Source organism: Cupressus sempervirens, chromosome 10, assembly GCF_028749045.1.
Source record: "Cupressus sempervirens isolate cs-2001-9-10 chromosome 10, ASM2874904v1, whole genome shotgun sequence".
Taxonomy (NCBI): domain Eukaryota; kingdom Viridiplantae; phylum Streptophyta; class Pinopsida; order Cupressales; family Cupressaceae; genus Cupressus; species Cupressus sempervirens.
The window spans coordinates 736,737,666-736,750,769 of NC_143127.1; the positions used below are offsets into that span (position 1 = coordinate 736,737,666).

Genomic DNA, 13,104 nt, shown 5'->3' on the forward strand with positions numbered 1-13,104 from the left:
AAGAGGAGGGGATCGCGGGTTATGAGGAGATCACAAAGTATGCAAATGTCACCCTTTTGGACTCAGAGGATGAGGTGGAAGAAATGGAGATAGATGGTGTTGCTAACAAGATAAAGATTAAAAAGAAGAATAAGGATGATGTAGCAGGCTCAAGCTCAAGGAAGAAGGACCCAAAAGGAAAAAAATACATGTGGTTACTTAAGGATTGGTATCTAGGTGTCCATAGTATTAGATATTAGTTATCTGGGACTATAGGAAAGTAATAGGAGTAAACCCTATTTTTGGTAAATGTATAGGTTTATCATTAAGTTCTTTAATAAAATAGCAAGGGTTGTAATGTTATATATCTACACATGGACAATATTGAGTATGTTATGATAGTATAAGTTCTCAGAATATTTTTGGGTTTTGTAAAATGAAATTTGAAAGTATCATTGGAAGTTTACGAAATAGATTATAAATTTGTATATTAGTAAATCCTATGCATAATATTTCATTCGTTTCTCAGCATTCTTGGAATACCAATTTCCTAGGGTTTTTTTCCTTTGTTGTCTTCTTACTTTCTTCATTTTAAAGTTTGACTTAACATTTGAGAGAATATGCATTCTCCATTATTATTTTGTTATTTCCTTTTATCTCATATTTATAATGTTATTATACCCTTGTGGATTTTGAGTTTATAATTTTATTTATAAATTGAAGACATGTAACGCCCCGCCAAGGGATCCAAAAGAATTAACCTAAAGTTTCACTAAGTTTGCTAAACATTTTTTTTTTTTTAAAAGAAAGTATGACATACACATCAAACACATAGTAGCGGAAGCAATAACATGAAATCATCGACAAACATACATTGTAAGTTACATTTCTTAAAGATCCCAAGACGTTGAGTCACGTTTAAATTTAATTAATTCTAAGTCTAACAACTATCACATACATATGAAAGAATAATCAGAAAGTCCCATGTCCATAATATACATTTATTTCGAATGCTCCTTGGCAAATTAATTCGGAATGCTCAATCATCCACTGTACATGTCACAGGGTATGAAAGGCTTAAAAGAATATACATATGTAAAGATCAAGATACAACATCCTCAAATCCATAATACAAAGTATAGTAAAAATATATGAAACTATTCACCATACATGATACATCCATACATCCATAATGATAAAACATCTATCATAAAATCTAACCATCCATCATAATAATCCAAGAACATAGTGAAGGTAAATGTCAATCACGAAAACTCCAGCCACGGTGACCACGGAACGGATCTCAATGGTAAGAGTAAAAGCACTACCACCCGACCGCGTGGAACCTAAATGGTCCACTCCCACCGCGCTGAGGAGATAGTCTCAAGTCCCAAATAGGATAATGAAACCTATAATCATAAATACTCTCTAAGTCCAGGAAATCCTATAAGTATGCTAACTCAAGGGTTCCTAAAAAGATCGACATCTAACTCCTAGAGGTACCAAAAGACACGTAGGAAAACTAATATGCAAGCGGGAAAGTGTCATCGCAAAAGTCACGTAGAAGTTACCCGAGCAATCCCTTAGGAATCTTGGGTCCCTACTGATCCTGCGGCCACTAGTATCCTCTCGTACTGACGAGGCATACTATGGAATGCAAGGTCATAACCAAGCGTCCTCTCTACCCCATCCTAGTCTGTACTAGCACTCATGGCATGGGAGAGAACATACAATTATCTTGTTAGGTTCATTTTCTCTCATTTAGTGTAAATGTTTTCACTTATTAAAAATGACTTACAATGGGTTTCTCAAGACAGCCTCTTAGGGCTCCGACCCCCATTGCAAGCCACTTCCCGACTCTACACATAGATAACCTACCCTAGCTCATGAACTCATAAATCAAAGAATCATAATAAAACCACCTCAGTCCTATACAAGCAACTGAAAAACATCATAAAAAGATAATCCACAAAATTACATCAGTTCTTCATGAGCAACAGATAACATCAAATAGTAATCATGTAATCACGACAGTTCTCTATCAGCAACTGAAGGCATCAATGATAAGTCACAAAATCCAATGGTTCTCCAAGGAGCAACCAGAAAGTAATACAAGTATAACTGATCGAGACTCAGAAATGGTTATCAAATATAACTGATCGAGACTCAAAAATGGTTAAGTTAGGTATTCTCAAATACATACACCTCAACTTCACACAAGGAAACTGGAAAGAAATAACAAACAGTAAACACAATCATGTCATAGAGCACTTCATCACATTACCATGGTCAGGTTAAGAAAGATCGAGACCAAATCATCATGACATCACATTCACAACCCCGAGCCTCTGGTAACAACCTAAACTGGTCAACGCTAAATCAACCCCAAAACATTCAAAGTACAAAGACAACATCAAAGTCTCAAAGATTGGATCTGAAAGTATATTATTTGAGTTAAGGTAAGGTTTATGTTTCAGTTTAATGTCAAATTCAAGTAATTAGGTTTTCACAACTACCCTTTACGATTAACCCTTTTCTATAATAACTTTCATTAAATCAATACTCCAAATTTATAATTTAGTCAAATAAAATTCATTATTAATTAACTTAATTAAACTAATTTTAATTAAATTAATCAATAATCATTTGATCTAATCACTTATTTTAATCTAACCATTAATTGTTAATTTATTAATATTTAAGCAAAATTATTAATAAATTAAAATTTACAAACTATGTCTATGCATTTAATATTTATTTATTAAATATTAATAAAGTTAAAACTATTATTAAATTAAATATATTATAATTTTATTAATTAAAAATTTTAAATAATATAATTTGTTTTTAATAAATTAAAAATTATATTAAAAAAAACAAAAAACAAAAATCGAAGTTTCATATTTTTTTTTGTTTTTCATGCAATAACGTTTATAGCCCGTCGGCTTGGCCGCAGGCCTGCGGTCGCAGGGCCTACGGCGGTAGGTACTCTGTACCTGCGACGCAGGGTACTGTCGGCCTCCGACAGTGGGGGGCGGGTACGGGGTGATTCCCTCCCCCCCCCACTATATATATATATATATATATATATATTTTTTTTTTTTTTTTTTTTTTTTTTAAATTTTTTTTTAAATTTTATATATATAATATCTTATATTTTTAAAACAAAAGAATACCATTTCGTTATTAATAAGACTTTTATTAATAAACAAATTAATTAAGAATATATATATATATGTAAAAGCATTGAAAAATTGGTCTCCTTTTTTTTTAAATTGATATATAAAATATATAGTCAACCAATCGATCTTCTAATTTAGAATTTCGGTATTAGATTCAACCCTTCCCATTTAAATCTTATGTATACAGAAGTTTATTGGCAAGCATCTGATAAATTCCAATATCGTAATGTTTTAACATTCATCACAGAGAATTCCAGATTTACAAACCTCAGACACGAAGAAGACAGGAAAGGATAATTGCGTAATAAATCGATAATCGAAAACACAAGACCCTACCTGATCCTGATGCTATTATGCAATCTCCAGAAACTGTAAAAGAATTCGCTCCTCTCAATAACCTTCCTCTAGAAAACTTTCTTCGTATCAGCTTTCTGAAATTCACTTCCAAAAATTGTCTCCCAAAAATTCCCGTCCAAATTCCTCTCTCTCAAAAATGAACCCCCAAAGTTGTGATAAGAAATTTCTCCTCAAATCGGGGCACTAATTGTGCGTTTACCCGAGAAGACTCTTTGCACAACTCAGTTAACTCCAAATTAACTTTTATTATCTTTTCTTATTCTTTTGCATTCAACTTTTAATTTATTTTAGAACTTAATTGATAACATATTTAATTAATTTAAATAACAATAATATTTAGCATTTATTTAAAAATGAACTCCAAATATATTATTATTAAATTAAATAAATATTAAGCCTAAGTCTAGGGGGGGTGGATGTAGTGCCTGCCCCTAGTCTACATTTTCGAGCTACATTTATGATATGATTGCCAAACTCTTTTAGGCCAATTTATGTTTGATGATTAGTATTATTATTTTAGAGATTATCAGATGATGTTTACACTCAGTTTATTATATGATGAGATTACTTAGTACTCTATATTTCATGCATGTATGATGATTATTCAATGGTTTCAGTTATCGATGATGATTAGTTAGATGGTTTATTATTTCATGTGCTTCTTATGGATACTTACCCCATACTGCATGTGTATGGTGTGCTTGTTGTTTTATTTATGTATGGTGTTTCTGATATGGTTAAGGAAGGGAGTCGTAGTCACCTGCTAGTCGGGATCTACACGATGCACCACTTCCTGCCATTGTCTGTTTAGCTTAGAATATTGTGTTTGTACATGCGTGGATTTTATGCAGGTTGTAGGTACCGGGTATCGACTTCCCTGAATTGTCAGGATGAGCATACCCTATCGCACTGTCTCAATGGTAAGAGAGGGGAGATAAACTCTTAAGTCCAAATCCTAAACCCTTTAGCCAATTGTCCTAATTAATAATTAGGACAAGTATCTGAGTTAAGTACCCTCCGAATGCATCAAATGATGTAATTTCGTGATTATAACTCTTTTTGTTGATTTGGTATGTATTTTTCTATGATGGGTTTTCGTATGTTGCTTTATGAGTCCTTGGTGTATTTTCTATTAATTAAGTCTAATTAAAAAGATTAATTAATGATTTAATTAAATAAAGAATTATTATGATATCTTTATATTTAATTAATTAATTAATTAATTAAAAGAATTAAAATTGGAGATTAAAGTTCAAAGATATATTTAGAACAGGATAATATTTATTTAATCACTGGTTTGTGCTCATGTGAGAGATGACATGGTTATTCCTTTATATCTTTCCTCTGTTGGTTGTGGAGAACTTGGGAGAAGTGTTGGAGATTTTTTATGAGATTTTTCTTATAGGTTATTGGTTTATGTCTTGTGGATGTCCTTGATACTACATGGATTCACTTCTTTGAGATTTTTTGAATGGATTGGTTATAGATTTGACATTATCTTTTGCAATGGGAGCTTCTTGGTATATATGTGGCAGGTAATGCTCTTGAGGCTTGTGATTGCAATTTATATATTGAATATATTGATGATGTGAGATTCATTTGGTATACCTTTGGAGGTATGGATAGTTGGATGGGTTCGGCACTTGTTGTGGGTGCTATTTCAACTATGGATATTTTGACAACTATAGATACATGTGATTACCTTTGGATCAGGGTTTTCTTGTGCTTGACATTTCAGTTGGTACATGATTTTATGATCTTCTAATACAACAGGTTGGGTGGCTTTCTATTTGGATGGCTTCTATGTATTTCCAATGGCAGTGGCATAATAGGAGGTGGCTTCATTCATGTTTGAGATGTTGGATACTTTGATTTTGTTATGGGTACTAGGATAGAGCACTTCATGTACTTTGATCCATGATGGTGGATGTGCTAGGAGTGATTGTACCCTTGTTTATTTATGTGGCTACAGATTGACCCTATGCAATGTATACAACAAGTGGGAGATTGTTGAGATTATGGGTGTTGCACACATTGTGTAATTGATTGCTATATTATTTTATTACGTAATTTTATATCTAGGACCACCTAGATGGGCATGCAATATGTAAATATTCCCATAGGATATACTTGATGAGTTGTATTGTAACATTGTGATAATATTTCATGTAATTACTTAATATTGGGGAAAAGAATTATAATTTTCAATATTAAATGTTGGGTCAATGGGTTAGGTAGCACATGGTTTATGTAATACAACCAATGATGATGTCGATGATGATGATGATTGTGATGATGAGATGGATGAAGAATAAGACCTTGTATTGCAGTTGCAGGGGATGCAGAGGTTCTTCTTGATGAGCTTGTTGAGGTCCAAACTAGTGGGCAAGATGATTTGGTTGGACAAGGTAAAGAGCACTACAATGTTCTTTAAAATCTTTAAAGTCTCAACTTTTTAAAATTTTACCCTTATATTTGTTATTGCAAAGAACCCACCTTTGCAAAAGACAATGATTACACATCCATGAGTGAGAAGAAATATCGATGATGACATGGATATTCCTCTACAATAATATAGGGAAGGACAAAAGAAGAAAAAAAGAAAAAAAAGAAATGATTCATATGAACAATGTAACTTATTTGATAATGACTGATGTTTATGTCTAGATGTTTTATTTATGTTCTATTAAATGTTCATGTGAATGTTCTAATGAATCTTATGTTCTATGTTAATGTGAGTGTTCTAACGAAACTTATCTGTTAATGAATGTTATCATGTGATAATTCATGAATGTTACATTTTATTAATAGAATGATTGAATTTTAGATGTTAATGGGGGATTTAGATGTTAGAGGGGGGGTGGTGGAAAATGAGCTTCCACCTTCACGTGGTTGGCCCTAATTAGTAGAGAATATTAAACTATTCTCAAAACCAAGTGAAGCTCAACATTAACCTATGATTGCATGACAACTAACTATGTGAATCTCTTGGTTTCAGGTAATGTGGAAGGACACCATAGTCAAACTCATTGAATTATGAAATTTAGTTGCAATGTATGAAGTATTCAAAAGAATGGTTTTCTATGGGATTGCCTCAAATTATTCCTCTCTAAGGTATTATATTGTTTCTATTTATCTGCAATCATGTTTGATTGCATTGTTATTTTTGCATCAATGTCTTGGATCACATTCTATGATTCATCATATAAATAAGAGAAAGATATTAGAAAGCATGATCTAATGTAAATAACATAATTAAAGTATTTAACTTGATTTCTTCTGAATTTCTTGCAGAATTGATGTTGTTGGGATTTATCTCGCTTCTGCTTACTATTGGGAAGATAAGAATTGTAGATATTTGTATAACTGAGAGCTTAGGAGACTTTTCCTTCCATGTCCAAAGGAGGAGAACTCAAAAGAAGAAGAAGATAGTAGTGTTGAGGAGACTAAAATGTTTTCAATAAATATAAAGCTCATGTTCATAGCTTCTCATGAAACACCATTAAGGCAGAGCTTGGCAATAGATGAGGTTGCAACTGGTCATTGTGCTTCAAAGGTAGAATTTTTTTCTTGTATATTTAGATCGAATGGAGCTATTTTCTAATAGAAATGAAATTAGATGATCTTTTCCTTTCTTATTTTAGTCAATAGGGACCCCTAGAATAGGCCTTTCCATTGACATTGCACAAGTAGTTATACAAAAGAGAATAACGAAATTGAAGTTTTGAAAGGAAAAAAAAATAGTTGAAGAAAAAAATGGTCCAATGAACCTTTTAAATTTTTAGCTTTTCCATGTAACCTTTTCCATTTATTATGACTTCCAAATAACAACTGAAGTGTAATTATGTCCTATAGATACACCTTTTTTTTTCCATAATAGAGCAATATGTAGTTTCATGTTTAATCTCTCATTTTATTTTATGTACTGGTGTGTATGGGTAGTTTATCTTCCTTTGAATGTGACGAAGTTCATAGAGAAACATACTAGCATCTTGGTTTATTACTTAATAGTTTCCTTAAATTTGTACTTGGTTCATTGTCATACATGGTTAGACTTGAAAAATTGGTCAATCACCATTAGATAGTTTTTCCTCGATTGTCATTTTTTGTCTCAATAGTCCTGACATTTACATATTTGATGTGTAATCAACTGGTTAAATAGTTTTGTAAAGGTGACTAGATGATATAGTAGAGTAAGTATGACATGTTTTAGCATGGGTATAATCAGAAAAGTATGATATTTTTTAAACATAGGTACAATCAAAAAAGTAATCGAGGTCCGCTAGATAGTTTTTCCTTGATTGCTTCATATCAATATCACACATTTAGTATCCATGATATTTACATATTTGACATGTAATCAAATGCACAAATATTGTTGGAAATGTGACTGATTGATATAATATTGTAAAAATGACATGTTTTGGCATGGCTACAGTTGGAAAATTAATCAAGGACCATTAGATAGTTTTTTCTTTATTGCTTTGCATCAATATCATACATTCTTCTATATGATATTTATATTTTCAACATGCAATCAAATGCATAAATTTAGTTTAAAAGGTGAAGAAAAGATATAATTTAATAAATATGCTCATATTTATTTTCTAGGTTTCTTATCCCCCATTTGGATGTATCCTCATCTATTGCTCCTATCCTTGATCCTTGTTATTTCCATTTTGAAATATTTTTCCCATAATTTTTAGGTTACTTCAAAAAATCCCCTTCAAACATTCTTACATTTCTTGAATATTCATAATAGGGAAATGTGGATGTGGTAGGATCATACTTTATTTCACTATCATTCTAATTTTTGTATCACCTATGAATCTATGATTCTACCTCTAGTGGATGTTTGATTTTTTTAAAAATAATAGTCAACTATTCATGCTTGTACTATTGAAGTAAATTAGTTTTTCTAATTTTAGGATTATGAAATTTTCTTTGTACAATAGTTGTGAAAGCTAATAGTGAGCCAAGATATGTTGTTGGGTGTCAGAAAAAGGTAGATAAAGATAAGCTCACTATAGGCACATGTTTTGTTCCTGACATGACAACACTTACAATAATGAGGGCTCTTCCTCATGAGGTACCTATCATTAGAATCTCACATCATCAAGTTGTTAATAAGCACAAATTATATCAGAATCTTTGAAGGGATTTTCTAGAAAAAGGCTAATCATTTTGTTTATGTATATTGGATGCAAGTGGACCCTGTTGTTTATAATATGCTACATGAGGATCTTGGCAATGTGAGCTACTCAGCAGTAGGAGGATTAGTAGATCAAATCAGGGAGCTGAGAGAGTCTATTGAACTTCCTTTAATGAATCATGAACTCTTTCTTAAGGTTGGAATCAAATCTCCTAAGTTAAAATTTGTGTGAGGTGCAAATTAATCATGGTAATTAGTTGTTTATGTAAAGTTCAACTTGCATGTTTTTTTTTTCTTGTTGGAATCATAGAGGTTGATTATTTTTTCTCCAATTTCAGGGAGTACTTCTATATGGTGATCTTGGAATGGGAAAGACACTATTGGCAAGAGATATTGTTAGTAACATTGATGCCAATTTCCTTAAGGTTGTAGCTTATCTTTTTTGATATCCATTTTATGCAGTCTAGCTTTCTTATTTTTTGTACCTAAGGTTTGATTTATGCCTTCTTTTTGTAATACTATTTTTTAGGTGGTTTCAAGTGCTAAAATAGATAAATATATTAGCAAAAGTGCAAGGTTGATCACATAAATGTTTGGTTATGCACAAGATGACCAGGTATGACTTCTTATTCATTTGAACATCAAAAGACTATTTTTTGGTGTTTGTTAATATAATTACAAATGCTAATATTTTTTTTATATATAATAATAGTTTTATTTTATTTCAAAACATTGTGTATGTTGAATTATTACCTCATCACATCTAAGAATTTGAAGGTATTGACACTAAAAAGTATTTCTCTATATGCCTACAACCCTATTCCTCTTAGTAATTGCATTGCAATCTCCTAACAAGTATTTTGATTAATATAAATGAAATGCTTAATGTTATAGTGAGGCTTTGTTGTAGCCATGCATCATATTTATGGATGAACTTGATGCAATTGGTGGACGTTGTTCTTAGTAAAGGAACAAGTGTTGATCAAGAAATTCAAAGAATTTTAATGGAATTGCTTAACCAACTAGATGATTTTGATCAATTAGGAAAGGTATTTTGTTTTAAGGTGCTTAAGCTACTGAAATTGTCAATCAACTGCATTAAACAAGAAACTCTATTATTTAACTTACTTAAGATTCTTCAAGGTAGTGTATTTTTCATTGTGACCTAAAAATCTTGTTAATTTTAACATTAAATGTAGGTAAAAATGATCATGGCAACAAATCATCCTGATTAATTGGACCCGGCCCTTATTAGACCTAGTCGTTTGGATAGAAAGATTGAGATTCCACTTCCAAAAGAACAAGCAAGAATGGAAGTACTAAAAATACATGATGCAAGGATTGCAAAACATGGAGACATAGATTATGAAGTTGTTCTAAAGCTTTTCGAGGTCTTGTTCTATTTCTTTAATAATTTGAAATTTATCCAAAATATTTGAGTTTTAATCAATGCTACACTGGTCTGTTCTGGAGTTGGTGATTGTTGTTTGATTACTTACAGTATAGCTGAGATTATTTCAACTTTTATCAGGGCTTCAATTGAGCAGATCTTCATAACATTTGTATAGAAGTTGGTATGGCAGCCATCCGTGCAGAGTGTGATTATGTAATCCAGGAAGATTTTATGAAGGTGAATTTTCTTTCCCTTTCTATTTAGCAAATTATAAAATTGGAGTTGCTTGTGCTCTCTAGCCTATAACTTGTACTTATCTTTTACATTCAGGTTGTTTGCAAGTTGAATGAAGCAAAGAAACTGGAGTCAAGTTGTTCAAGACTTGATATATGTATTAAATATTTATTTTTTAATTCAAAACAAACATACAAAAGTTGTGTTTGGCCTTATTTGAGAAATATTGTATGTTCAAGTGGTAGACAATGTGATACAAACAATGTGATAATTGCACTAGTGTGGTCCTTATTTTGCTTAAGACTTAAGTCACACTTTTCTTTTCAAAATTTTGATGAAATGTTGTTAGGCATTGTTTTGAAATTCCAATACAATCCATATTGTTTCAATGTCAATCATGCTTTAAAATATATTAAAATGTTGATTTAAGGCTTTTCCTTTGGCCCATAGGTTGAAATGAGATTTAGGGTGTGTCTGCATGCATGGAGACCTCAACCAAGGTGGAGAAAATGTAAAAGGTGGCAGGATAAAACTTTATTCACTTTGTGCACTTTCCTACAATTTCACCTTGCATCTGAAATAACTACTCACAAGACACTTTATCAAATAGTCCAGTACCTCATTCCTATCGTAACTATAATGGAGAGAAGACATTATAAGTGAGAGATCTACATATGTTACACACATGCTTTTTACAATTTGTTCTACCAACTTCTTCATCTTTTCGCTACCAAAAATTTACGAGTGAAGTCCACAATGATAGATGAAATAGGAAATTCAACCCGTGTGGAATTATGTTGAAGATGGTTGTGTCAATTTGGGGAATTTAGCTAAAACGGTATGCAAGCCAACTTTATTTAAAGGTGGAAAATGAAAACATGGTTACAAATTCCTCGGGATGCCTATGCCTCTAGAGTTCTCTACAATGGTAGGAACTAACAATAGAATATTGGAACTACCAAATTATTTTTTTGATAATGCAATGAGTCATCACAATTGCAACGTCTTACCTGACAGGAAGTCATCCCTCTCATAGCATTTTCGTCACACATCATCACACCTATGTTTGTAACTTATGTCAGATTGCCATCACTTGAATAAAATTTTCATCATTGTGATGTCCAATCTAACAAATGCCCATCAAGCTTGTAGCAACTCTGTCTCAAGTGCGACGACACACTAAAAATGTAGGTTTTCATAATTGCGACATTCGGTCATCCCAATTACGACGGTATGAAGAGGTACTCTTCCTCTTTATTTTTTCCAAATTGTGACAGCTTTAGGTGTCCCAATTGCGATAGACTAGCTTACCATCACAATTTGTGATAGCAAAAGTCTGACGGGGGCTACTATCACTCAGGTGACAAGTGGCCATCGCAATTGTGACGACATGTCGTCACAATTCAAACCCAAATCTAGTAGTGTGGAATGCTCTAAAGTCCTCAAACAAGGCCACTCCTAATAGGACCTAATTAAATCCTTTAACAAGGTCACATTTAACAGTGTGTTTTGTAAGCTTTAACAAGTTGGCTTCTAACATAGCTCAATTCATAAGAGTGAAAGATTGGTGACATGTTACTGGTGGTTTTTCTCAAATTGGATTTCCACGTAAATCCTAATGTCAAACTTGTGTGGATGTTATTTGTGGTGATTTATTGTTAATGTTTACATTCTACAAGTTTGTTATATTTAAGACAATGGATTGCTAGTTTAAGTTTACTAAAGAGTTTACTATAGAGACTGAGCTATTGAATGTTAAGATGTGAAGTTGTTTAAGTGTTTTTTTTTTCAATACCTTGGATAAATAATTTGCCCCCCCTCCCCACCCCTCTCAGTTATTCTAAATATTCTAACACAAGTTGCATCAAGAAGGTATTGAGGAGAATGTCACTTCTTTCATGCGCATTTTACAAATTTGATATTAGAATTTCCTAATGTTAATCAATTACTAAAATTATTTTGAGTACATTTTGTAGATTTGCAAAAGTCATGTCACTTTATCTTGTACAAAAAGCTTCAATTACTTGCATTGTGAGGGGTGATCAATTGTTCTATTGTACTAATTCATCGTGGATTTGTCAAAAGTTTTACTTTTAACTGTGTATAACAATTATAAGTGAAAAAAGAAAATGGAGATTTTGTTTCTAACAAAAAAGTTGCATATCCAATCCCCTTATAGCTACTAAGAGAATGTTCCCATGCCATTGCTTAGCTTATTTTGGCTAGCAGTGACCACTCAATATTTTTAGGAAATAATTGTGGAGCTAGTGGCCCCATGAATATATATTTGTCACTTATTTTTAAGCACAATATTTGAAATCTGAATTAATTGAAATAATGATACTTTTACAGAGAAAAAATTAGAAATAAAATATTTTTTAAAAAGAGGGAAAGAAATTTGTGGAGCCACATGGTGCTTTTAGTAATAAGCAGCCACTGCTTATTTTCAGCCCCTCCTCTTTTACCGTAGCTTATTTCCAATTGCTACATAATAGTTTCTCCACTAAAATAGCTAAATATTCTAAATTATCCTTTTTAGACACTTCAAAAATTTTATGGAAACACTTAACTGCTTAAATTTAAGCACAAAATATACGTAAGCAATAGCATGGGAAGACAAGGTAAGTGTCACAGTGGGATTTGATTTGCTCCAAGTGTTTAAAATAGACATTGTTTTCCAAATTGGTGTAACTTTTACAAACAATGGTGTAATTTTACAAATGAGATATAGATGTAAAGTTGATTCTGCCAGCTTCATCATGATGCAATTATTTTTTAGTTATTTTTTGTTTTATGCTTTTTTTTTA

At 32.0% G+C, this 13,104-nt stretch overlaps 1 pseudogene; it reads left to right on the plus strand.

The window, feature by feature from the left end:
* The window catches only part of LOC149535961 (26S proteasome regulatory subunit S10B homolog B-like), a 135,670-nt pseudogene that overhangs the window by 105,048 nt on the left and 17,518 nt on the right, over window positions 1-13,104 (plus strand).